The sequence below is a fragment of the Phlebotomus papatasi genome, chromosome 3 (assembly GCF_024763615.1).
Source record: "Phlebotomus papatasi isolate M1 chromosome 3, Ppap_2.1, whole genome shotgun sequence".
In the NCBI taxonomy this organism is placed as follows: domain Eukaryota; kingdom Metazoa; phylum Arthropoda; class Insecta; order Diptera; family Psychodidae; genus Phlebotomus; species Phlebotomus papatasi.
Genome location: NC_077224.1, coordinates 12,801,383 through 12,814,348, shown reverse-complemented (window position 1 = coordinate 12,814,348; position 12,966 = coordinate 12,801,383).

The window sequence follows — 12,966 nt, the reverse complement described above, 5'->3', positions numbered from 1 at the left end:
TCATTACCATTTGATCGTGATGAGATAAGTATTAACATTCTACATAATATGTACATGACAGGTGAAGCATCTGGTGAACAACGAGACATTGATTGCCAGGAGAGTTAAAACTTTTTCTCCATGGTGCCATCGAGAAACTTATTCCGCGCACACCAACTAAATTTCTATTGAAAGAAAGTTTTCCCAATGAAATCCCAATGTGTCCTCTACCGAGTGATATTCCTGGGTAAGACTCTTCCAGCTCAAAACTGCAATCTGCCACTTTAGTGGTGTTGATGATGAACGAGCTCCTCTGCTGCCCATGCTAGCAGCATCTTCCTCCGGAGCACTCCCTAGTGACACTTTTGCAATAAATAAATCCAAGATGAAGGTGAATGGCGTCATTTTCACATTCCCAAGTCCTTGCAAGTCCGCAATGCTTCTCTTTTTTTTATTCTCTTCCTTCCATTTCCTGCCTCGTCCTCAGCTTGACAATCTCTCTGGCGAAAAGTTTCATTATCTATTTCTGCGAGAAAGTTCTACCTTTGGAAAAAAGGAGCAAAGAGAAAAAAAAGCGCAATACCTTAGTTGAAACGGTTGAAGCATCAAACCAGCAAGTTTTAATATTAAATGCGCCAAGAAAAATGCTATTCTACTGCTCTCCAAAGCAATATTTTGCAATTTGTTGGAGTGCGTGATATATTGAAGTAAATCTTCTGAACAGAAGAACAAACAGAGGAAATCTTAAGAGCATTACCTGATGTTTACAGACAGTAAATAAAAATATATTTGCGAAAGATTTCCACTGAATTTGTACTCAGAAAAAATTATAAATACTCCTTGTGACAACTTCTGAAATACACAGTAAATGCAATGTTCATAACAATTAGGATGCAAATATATTGATCGTACAATCATTAGCTATACCGGAAACTCCTCTCGAATTGTTTTATCCTGGTTCCAAGAACATTTTTCTGTCCACGGAAAATTTTTCTATTCTCTGGAAATTTTACTGTTCCCAAGACATTTTATTGTTCAGGGGAAATTTTACTGTTCCCAAGAAATTTTACTGTTTCCAAGAAATTTTACTATTCCCTGGAAATATTACTGTTCTCAGAAAATTTTCATCGTTTTCAGGACATTTTACTGTTCCCAGGAAATTTTTATTGTTACCAGGAGACTTTACAATTTCCCTAAAGTTTGGCTGTTCCCAGGAAATTTTTACTGCTCCCAGGAAATTTTACTATTTTCTGGAAATTTTAGTTTCCTCGGAAAATTTTCATAGTTTACAGGACATTTTATTGTTCCCAGTAAATTTTCATTGTTACCAGGAAACTTTATAGTTTCCTGAAAGTTTGGCTGTTCCCAAGAAATTTTTCACTGCTCCCAGGAGATTTTACTATTCGCTGCAAAATTTACTGTTCTCAAAAAAAAAAATCTTTCTCGAGAAATTTCATTATTCTAATAAAATCTCCCTGTTTCCAGAAAGTTTTACAATTCCCAGGAAATTTTTACTGTTCCTAGGAAACTTTACAGTTCGCAGGAAATTTTACCTTTCCGAAAAAACTTAAAGACAGGACACACGTTAGTTCAAATCACTACGTCAGTATATTTCATTGAACTCCGAGGAAACTTTACTGTTTCTAGAAATTTTTTTGTTCCCAGGAAATTTATTTTCCTTTCCGCATAAAATCATTCTGTTCCCAGAAAATTTAACTGTTTCTAGGATTTTTTACCGTTTCCAGAAAATTTTACAGTTCGAAAGAAATTTTACTGTTCCCAGGATATTTTACTGTCCTCAGAAAATTTTCGCCGATTCCAGGACATTTTACTGTTCCCAGGAATTTATTTTCGTTACCAGGAAATTTTACTATTCGCTGCAAAATTTACTGTTCTCAAAAAACTTTCATTGTTCCCAAGAAATTTCACTATTCTAATACAATATCCCTGTTTCCAGAAAGTTTTACAGTTCCCAGGAAATTTTACTGTAATCAGAAAATTTTATTGTTCGCAGTAAATATTAATTTCAGCAGAAAATTTAATTTATGCGAGAAATAGTACTGTTCTCAGGAAATTTTTACTATTCGCAAGAGATTGAACTGTTTGCAGAAAATCTTATTGTTCCCAGAAAGTTTTACTGTTCGCAGGAAATTTAAATGTGGGCAGAAATTTTTAATTGTTCCCAGAGAATTTTATTGATCCCAGAAAAACATATTGTTCACAGGATATTTCACCGTTTGCAGAAATTTTACTGTTCTCAGCAAACCTTACAATTTACAGAAAAAGCACTGTACACAGTAAATTGTAATGTTCAAGTCAAGGGATGTTTACAGTTCGACATTTTACTGAGGACATTTTACTGTTCCCAGGAAACTTTTGTGTTCACATTAAAATTTTACTGTTCCCAGGAAATTTAACTATTCCCAGGAAATTTTACTGTTCCCAGGAAATTTTTCTGTTCGCAGGAAATTTTACTATTCCCAAAAAGTTTTACTGTTCCCAGGAAATTTTTCTGTTCGCAGGAAATTTTACTGTTCCCAGAAAGTTTTACTGTTCCCAGGAAATTTTACTGTTCCCAGGAAATTTTACTATTCCCAGGAAATTTTAATGTTCCCATAAAATTTTACTGTTCCCAGGAAATTTTACTATTCCCAGGAAATTTTTCTGTTCGCAGGAAATTTTACTGTTCCCAGGAAATTTTACTATTTCCAGGAAATTTTACTGTTCCCAGGAAATTTTACTGTTTTTTTTAGAAAGTTTTACTGTTCCCAGGAAATTTTACTGTTCCCATAAAATTTTACTGTTCCCAGGAAATTTTACTCTTTCCAGAAAATTTTTTTGTTCGCAGGAAATTTTACTGTTCCCAGAAAGTTTTTCTGTTCCCAGGAAAATTTGACAGTACCTTGAAAATATCACTGTTTCCAGGAAATTTTACTGTCCCGGGGTTGACAGATATTCCCCATGGTCAGCAAAGCTCAAAGCGACATATTTAGCAAGATCCAATCTATACAACATTAGAAATAACTTTAAATAAAACGATAAAATGTCAAAAACTTTTGGAAAGGAAAAACTTTAGCCAACTTTTATGCACAATTTGCAAACAAACTATGTACATAAACCACTAAACATCATTTGTCGTAAAGCAAATTATCTTCAGTGACTTTTTTTTAAAGAAAATTTGTCATGGAAAGTTTTTTAAATAAATTGCAAGAAGCAGTTTTGAGAAACTAATAATAGCAATTTGATGGATTTATTGAGGATTTTTTTTTAGAAAGTTCTCTCTGGAATAATTGCTATTTTTATAACATTGTCGAGTGTCTCACCTTTGAGAGACATTAAAATTATTAATGGGAAAAATATAAGAAAATGTAAAAGTTAAATATAGACTCCATTGTTGTCCATTAAAAATTTATGTGCAGAATAAGGGAAAAATTATTAAGGTCCATATTGTCGGTGTCTTGAGCTTTTTTTTTTCCTGGCACAATATTCTCACATTTTCACTGGGAAAAGTAGAAAAGCGGATGAGATGAACCTCCTGATAGGGTGGGAGGGGTGAGAATGATAGAGAAAAGTTGTAAGAAAAGTCAGTATAAATTTACCATCAGCCTCGCAGCAACTGCAAATGGTGAGGGAAACAGCAAAGTTTTGGAAGTTAAAACAACAGGAATATCATATGTTTAGAAGTCGAGAGATGAGTTGATGAGTTTGGTTGGGAAAAGTACATTCCTCTTCACTGGAAAATCTGAGATATAAATATAAATTTTTCAAGTGTATTCATCATTCTTGAAATTTTTGACTTCTATCCATGCCACTGTCCATCCCTTAAGACATATTGAATCATTCATTTCTGGGAAGAAAAAGCTCCCTTTCACACCAAACAACCCTCACAATAAGTCTCCCAGTCATAAACTATGATTTTGTGAGTGATTACGAAGCATCCGGGAAAAAGTGAATAAGCTTGAAGACAATGTGCCAAATTAATTCTTGGATAAACATAAACACTTAAGATTTTCTCTACATCTTACTCTGTTCATGCTTACGAATACAGTTAATTGAGCAAATATTTGAAACACTTCTTAGAGCTTTTGTCCCTCACAGAATTGTCATGTGAATGAGGATAAATCACGACTTTTCCTTATTGATTAAATGAATTAGTTCGTCTAATTTCAATTAAGGAATTGCTCTCGGAGACGCTTAAATTTTCTCAAGGAGAATGGGGAAAAAATACACATTATTTACCACAATATTTAAATATTTCATTTTAAAATTTAATCAAGCAATTAAAATACATATTTCCACTAGTCACCTTTAAAACATTTCTTTTTCGCAAAAGACCTTCCGTAATGTCCCGGAAATGCACTTAAAAATTAGCAAGGATTATTCTTCCACAGCAATTATCATCGATCCGAGTTTTTTTTATGAGATTCCATAAATCTCTCAAGCGAATTAAGGACGCCGAAAAAAAGGAGTATTAGATGGGGTGACCTGAAAATTTATCCGTACTTGAAGGAAAAGGTGTCAACCAAAGAAAGGAATGTGCTAAATGGTGAGAGGTGAAAGAAAAAAAATGAGTGTCTTGTGGGACATTTTTCGCATATTCCAGGGAGAAAATAATCCCGGAAATGAGTGCTCTAAATTTTCACACAATCTTTTCTTGGGGTTTGGGTGAGACAATTTTTATTCAATTTTCCTGTAAAACGTAACTTATTGCCCTCTATCTTGTGTTCATTCTGTCTTCTCTAAACATTTTTCCCAACCACCGGAACAGGGAGCTTATCTTCCACCTTTTGAGATCCTGCAATAGCACCCTGAGGTGGGTGGAATTCCTGCAGTGTTGATGGCAAAACACCGAAGAAATAATTTCTCGGAAGGAGCTCTAGAAATGAGACAGAAAGTGCTTCATTCGCCGATTTATTTGCCTTTTTATACTCTCATGCACTCTCTGGAGAAATAAGACGATGGGAAAAACTGTATGGTATTCTTCACAATTTCTTACACACTTTGTTGAGCCTCCATGGTGAAATATTGGGATTATGTAGGGGAAATTGGGGAAAATTAGAGAATTTATTGTTTGAATGTTAGTTAATGTAATTTAATGTCAATTAATAGTTTATTGAATTTAAAAACCGTAAACGTTTAAAAATTCAAGAAGCTATTTAAAAAGCTTTTAATTATTTTAAATGAATTAAAAATAATTTTCTCGGCAGATGCTAATGCCTCAAAGCTTTTACTGAGATGAAATTTGTATTAAAAAAAAAGAGTAAAAAATAAGAAATAACAAATAATTATCTCCACCCATAATACTTTACGCCACGCTTCTTTCATAAATTAAAGAATAAGTAAATAAAAAAGACACTATCTAATTCACTGTAAAAGATGCTTTTAACTTTCACAAAAATACCTATTATATATGTAATATAGATCAAGATAAATTAAAAATCTATATTTTGAAATAATAAGCCACACTCACAGTAAAGCTTCTATTAGTCGTACAAAGACATCCAGAAATGGGTTGACTCTTGGATGAAGAGAAAAGGTACCTCATTCTTTCGACGAGGTATCCGTATTCTCCCTGAAAGGTGGGAGAAAGTAATAGCAAGCAAGGGACAACATTTTGAATGAAATATTTATTAATTTTCTTTATTAAAACTTGAATTTTCACAAAAAAAAAAAACAGCGAGAACTTTTTTGTATCCTCAACGATCTGTGATTCAGGGTTTAGGCCGTTTACCTGATGAGATCGGTCGTGATAAGTAAGGCTACGTTCGATTATTCTGAAGGTACCTCATCTCGGAAGCTTATACTCGCGATCAAATTTTTCGTTCATTACTCAAATCGTATGATCATAGGGGAGGACAAGAATGGGCACAGCTTTGAAAACCGATAATTTAGCAGAACAACTAAGATGGGCCTTCCTCACTAAGGCTTCCAAGGTCCCTGATCTTCTCTGCCAAGGTCCCTGTTCTTTCATGCATTACAACCTAATTTTGTTTTCTTCGTGAAACTTTAAGAAATATCATATAGAATCTTGTTCGAAATCCTTGTGGTTTACATTGGCCCTTACCGAGAGGACGATAAAAACGTTTGTTTGCGAAACGTGCGCACTTCGTGATCGAGTAATGTCATAAAGATGTGGTCAACGTTTAAGAAAATCTAGAACAAATATCAGAGACATTGTGCTGATAACTTCGAGGAATTGTTTGAGCTCGAAGACGGCCCTAAAACGGAAACCGGTGTCAGAGAAACAGGTGCGCAAAAAAAACATGGATTAACAAAAATTGTGGATGATTCTCTCAACTGGCGTAATTGACTTTAGACGAATGTCTCCGATGATTGCCAGTGAAAATTATTAGTCACCCTAAGATGAAAACACTTTTTTTTGGTTTTGCTTAGAGCTTTCGATCCTGATGGGGATCTTTTTCAGTGGTTGGAAGGGCATTAAATTTTTATTTGCAACGAATTTTTTTTTAACATTTTATAAAGGTCATTTTTTGGAAAATTTTTTAACTCTATCAACTAAATTGTGTTTCCAGAGTCTTTTTTAGGGATCGTGTGGTTCATGGGGTTCCGGATCATCACTAGCAGGATGTCAGTGTGGAGCGGCTTTCCTTCTGAAGAACTTTTCTTCAGGATCGAAAGCTCTGGGCAAAACCAAAAAAGTGTTTTCATCTTAGGGTGATTAACATTTTCACTGACAATCACCGGAGACATCCTTCTAAATTGTGGATGATCTTTGGACATCCAAAACAAACGCCACTTTTTAACGATTTTGAAATGGGAGCCATGATACCAAGGAAGAATTTCGTAGAAATTGCGATATTAACTTTTTAGATTAACGACTACATATGAAGATCCTTTGTCTTGAACAAAGAAGATGATGTCGAATAACGCATCAGTGTGTTGGAAAATTGATATAAAAAGGGAAGCAGGATTGAAGACGATGTTCAGTTGCTGTGTAAGCTTAGCTCAGAGCACTGGAACTTGCACCTTTCTGAATAAAGTTCAGTAAACTAATAACTGGGTCTTTTGTTTAAAGTGAAAAAAGAAAAATAGTATCCAGTTCTTCTACCCCAGTGGTTAAATCCAGAGTTACAAGGGCCCCATCCGGGGCCGGCACAACATCATTATTGCAGAAACCTGAATGATGCACGTTAATATATTTTTGAATATTTTTTAGATAAATCAATAACTAAAAAACGAGGTTAAGACATTTGAATAATAAGGATCAATATTTTTTTACAAAGAGTGAAAAGTCTTTTTCGCATATGAACTTGTCCATAACTGTCTAGAATTATGCTTATAATTGCGAAAATTAAATACCTTTTTCAAGTTGGGGTGATAAGAATGGTGCGTGAATTTTAATAGTGACTTTTCCGGTAATAGAAAATGAAATGATTTACCAATTGAGAAACCCCATATCGATTGTCCGAGAAACACTTCCAAAAATAGCCTAAAAACCTGAAAATTGCTTCCGAAACCGAAAAGTTTAAAAAAATTTTCGTGAAACCAGGTAGACCTAAACCTCGCTTCGTGTAATTCGAAAAACCAGAAACTCTTGTCCAGAGCTTTAGATCTAGATTTGTAGGAAAAAGCGCTCTATACCGTCGGACGACTCAAGAGACATTCAAGCTATGAACAATTAAGTTTTTTTCAAAATGTTTTTAATGAAGTTGACCCATTATAATTATTACATTTTAATACCTAGTCCTATGCTTGAAATTTACTGAAAAAAACCATGGAACAAACATATTAGGTACATAGAAAAAATAATTGTGTAGCGGTATCATTAAAAAAAAACTTTCCGCAATTTCCTCATCCCATTTAAGAGTAGATAAAGATCATATCGCTCCTTGGAAATTACAAGGGGCCAACTAATTTTCGGCCATTTTTCAGGAGACAGCATGAAAGATTCAACTTTGTGTACATAAGTATCTCAATTTAATGACTGAACAAAAACAATTTATTTCTTTTCTATTTGTATGAGCACTAATATAAACATCGAAACTTTTATATTTTTACCTTTCTAAATATGTTTTTTTAATGATTCAGCTCCTTGTCGTTCTAAGAGATGTGCAAATTTTGCTGAAATTAGAACTAACTTGCTTGAGTTAGTCCCCTGTTTCACAAAAATTTAAACGATGAATATATTTTGTGCCCCTTTACTTCAAACAAAATTATCCAAGTAATCAAAGAGATTAAAATTTAGAAAAAAATTCTAATAACGAAATTTAATGACTTATATCATCTGAAAATATATTAAATTATCTTTCTAAGTGCATTAGAATCTCAAAATCGCAAAAAAGTGGGTTGACCCCTTGTAATTTCCAAGGAGCGATATATATCCTTATCCTTTTATATTCTTTCTAGATCGAGTTCCTGTGCTATTGTGGAAACTGGTTCCCACAAGTGGTTGCTTCTGTGAGACCGGTCAGAGTGGCACTGATCGTTACGGAGATCGGTGATGTTCCACAGAAGTTCCGGTCCATTCCAATATTCCCTTCCCTTTAGGGTAAGATGGGGTAATTTGGAATTATGTCTATTTTAGAATTTTGAGATTTTCTCACTGTTTTAAATGATCAAAGAGAAAAAAACCACGAAGAAGTACCAGACATTACATTCGAGAATACTTCTTCGTTGTTTTTTCCTTTTGCCATCTAAAACAGTGAGAAAATCTCAAAGTTCTAAAATAGGCATGATTCCGAATTACCATATGTTATTCTATATCACAGTTGTCCGAAGCTTCAATCGTCCGAAGGGACCGCCCTTTGCCCTACCTTCTTCACTGTTCGAATAAAAGGGAACTTTCTAAATAGTCGTAGGAAATTAAAAAGAATACCATTTCGTCGTTTGGAACAGCAACTGTGCTAACATCTTGTTTAAAAGCTCTGGGTAATAGCTAATTTAGGGAATCAGTAGCGCAATATGCAAGACCGTTGGCTCTTGGGCGGATCGATTCTCCGGCTTGATTTACTGTTGTGAGTTCGAGCCCCACCCGGTGCAAAGATCTGAATGTCTAATTTAGGCAATTTTCATATGTTAATAACGTAATATAATAATGCACCGCCTATACCCAACAACTCCAGGAGCATGGAAGAAGCATCGTCAATGCGGGGAAGGCGCTCCTGGGCGAGTCTACAAACGGACTAGCAGATTCTTCTAACACGGGATATGGACATTGTAAAAAAAAAGATTACCTTTGTAATGAATATATCTCGATGCGATTAATAATAATAATAGGCTAATTTCATAAGTTTTCTCCTGTGATTTCATTACGAGCTTTCACTAGGCGCCTCCACTGTTAACCGGAATGCATCAATTGTAAAAGAATTATCGTGTTTCGATGGAAAACCTTTAAAGCTGCACAAATGTTTAAGCAATGAGCGCACTCCCTGAGCTTTTCCGTGTGATTTCCTTCTCAAATGACTAAATTGAAAGCTCCGTTCGGATCACGCAATGAGCATTAGCGCTAAAATTTGAAACCAATTTGCATGATTGAGCTCTGTTCTTCAGTTATTGACTTTCTCCGGCAATCTCCGTTGATGTCTGCCACGGTGAAAATGTGTGGAAAAGTGACTCTGACACGATGTCATGCCAGAAGGGGGTTGGGTGTGCCCGGTGTTTTGATATTTATCCAAGTCAAGGGTGAGCATTAGAGAGAATGGGAATGGAAGGGCACTAATTTTCTCGTCGAAAGTGAGAGGGTGTTTAAATTATATGCTACCGTGTGATTCAACTCTTGTTTCTCTTTTCTCCTTTGATGGCGTCTAGAGGTGAAAAGTGGGAGAATCATATGAAAAAGGAATTTCTCCTTGATGGATATTTATTGTGGATAAAAGTCTGTAGTGGCAATAAACATTGATGTGTGCTGGATGAGGGGGGGGGGGACTGGTGGGCGGGAGAGGGTGGAAAAAGCAACAAAGTACAAAGTTCTATTTAATAGCCTCTGACTTTTCCATCAGCTCAACATTTCCTCATACCCTTAAGTCACCTTCTTCAGCAAACGCGACCGCACCTTTCGTGTTGCCAAAAGCCACACCCGCCTCTAGGCTATTCATTACTTTTATACTTTTTTTTTCGCCTGCAATTTGTGTCAATTACTTCACCACATATATAGCCACAAAAACCATGAGCAAGGAATCCCATGTACCATCTATAATGTAAGAAGGATGATTTTAATGTTCCACCCCAAAATGATGGTGCTGCTGAAATTCCTGTCATTTTTCTCACTAGAAACACCACAAAACTTTGCTGGTTCTCTTGCCATTCCTTCGCACTCTTCAGGCCACCACAGGACACCCAGCAGGAAGTCCTTACTGATGGGCTCTGGATCTATGGGTGGACTTCAGTTCTCATCCTCGACCCATTCCACCAAATCTCTTGGAGCGGCTTATGCGGCAAAAAGACCAACAACCATTCTCTATCGCCGAGGGGTTGATATCTTCAAACCAATTCCTTCCTATCCCCATCCTCAAGCATCCCTGATAAAATTCCTCTCAAAAGTCCCAGTTGAAAGGACTTGTGGAATGGACTTGCAAAAGAACTCGACAGTTTTTTTTATATCCAATTCAATTGAAAAATTTGAAGAATTTATCTCAACAGTTTGTTGGTTCTCCATTTGAAGATTGGGGAAAATATTTTTGAAGAAAAAAAATCACAATATGCCAAAGGCAATGGCGATTTGAGGTAAAATCTTTGATAATTTGAGTGATTTGCAGAAATATTTATGTTCATTTCTATGGAAATATCTTGAATTCTTGGGAGGATGAGCTTTTACCAGGCGTTTCCATCCAAAAGAACTTACTTGCTGCAAATCGATTTTGATCTTTTTTTAAATTTATTTAAACAAAGTTTTAGGAAATTAAAATGTTTATAAAATTAGTTTAAGTGCTATAATGATGAATGGAAACAGCAATGATTTTTTTGCACAAATACTTTTCCAACGATTGCAATTGATTTCTACATAAAATAATATTTAATATCCTGAGTGCTAATTAAATGTAGTCTGAATTAAAATTTCAGTCTTAATCAGTACAAAAAAAGATATTTGATTATCAATAATCAATATTTTAATCTATCTTGGTGGGTAAATAATTGGACATTCATCAGAAATCGCTCTACTCTAATCATATCTGAGATTCCAATCTGACACGTATGTTTTTTACCTTCTTTTAGCCATGTAGGGGAAAGCGGCCATATTCTGACGATTTCAGCTTCGAACAACGCATTTTTTCTAATATTATTTTTTTTTTAATAAATTTGATTCACTGTGATATTATATTTCAATATTGTGGCGGAAACGGAAGCAAATTTTAGGAAAGGACCGGAATTTCTGTGGACCACCACCGATCTCCGCTACGATCACTGCCACTTTGACCGGTGTCACAGAGGCAACCCACCTGTAAGCAGGGTTGGGCGAATTTTTTCTGTTTTACATTTTACATCATTTTTTTTTCATAGTAAAAATTTAACATGTAACAAAAAATTAACAATAATATGTAATAAAAAAAATAACATTAATATGTAAAGTTAAAATGTAAAAAATGGAAAATTGATTGACACGCATCAAACATCAAGTTCAAATATTTTTAGTTTTTACTCAATCAAAGATTTCTCTGTAATCAGTCAAATATTTTTCGGTTTTTTTGCCGTAAAGCTTGTCGCCGAAAATGCATGGTGAAATTTACAAGCAACCCCAGTTCAAATTTTCCTCTACCCGGTTGAACAAACCATATAAATGACGCATAATTTTTTAACCTACATGCTCAGGGAGTTTTACAATTATTCTGTGGTTTCCGTTAATCATCAATATTTTTAAAATCATTCAAATTAAGACTTATTTCCTTCTTTCTTCTTAACAATAATTTTTTTTTTTGATATTGCTATATACCTTGTCCAAGACATCACATCCCAGAAAACAATGTTCATGATAGGAATCAGTCTCTCCGTGCTAACACTGATTCTGTAGTAATGAATGTTTACAAAAATATTCTTTAAATGCTCTAGAAACCATCGTGCTTTGTAACTGAAACTAACGTATTAAACAAAAATTCATACAAAAATTTCGATATTGTACCAATTTTGCTCGGAAGCTGTGACGCTTTTATATTCAATTTTAACCGTCTTGTTCTGAAGCTGTGCACTTTTTACCAGTAATTTGTCCTTTTTCTTAAAAAAATAGAGAAACTATGCCATTTTTCAGCCTTCTGACCCATGTAACTCAATTAATTTTAGATCAATTATTATCAGTGAATTAAGAAAAAGTGCTAAATGAGACGCTTTCATGAGCTCTAATACAATCTGAAAGATTTCTAAGTAAATTTTTGAAGAAAAGTGCTCTGTAACTTTTCCAAAAACTATTTTCTTTTATCCCAAAGGGAAATATGCTTTTGCCCAATTTTCTAAAAGTATAGTATTTTTTATGCATAGGTGCACATATAGGGTAGTTCGTGACATATTCATTTTATTACTAGCTAAAGAATTGTTCAGTTGGCTTATTGTCGTTCGGAATTGCAATTTTTTTTTAATTTAAATCAGCACCTAAATCAATATTTTTTATCTCTGTCCATATTGTTAATAAAAAATCATATTGGTAATGAGCAAGTTACGACAATTGAATATTGAGAGTCGACCTTTAGGATGATGTAAGTCAGATTTTGGAATTTCGGTCTAAAAAAAACTTTCATGCTCTTCTTTATATTTTTATTGGCCGACGTTTCGATCCTTGATGGAGACCTTCTTCAGGGCCTACATATAATTTTAAAAACATAAATATGACAGTTCAGAAAATGCATTTTAAATATATTTTTTTACAGTTTTTGATGTGAGTTTGTAAAAAATCTATTTAAAATGCATTTTCTGAACTGTCATATTCATGTTTTTAAAATTGTATGTAGGCCTTGAAGAAGGTACCAACCAAGGATCGAAACGTCGGCCAATTAAAACATAAAGAAGAGCAAGAAAGATTTTATAGACCGAAATTCCAAAATC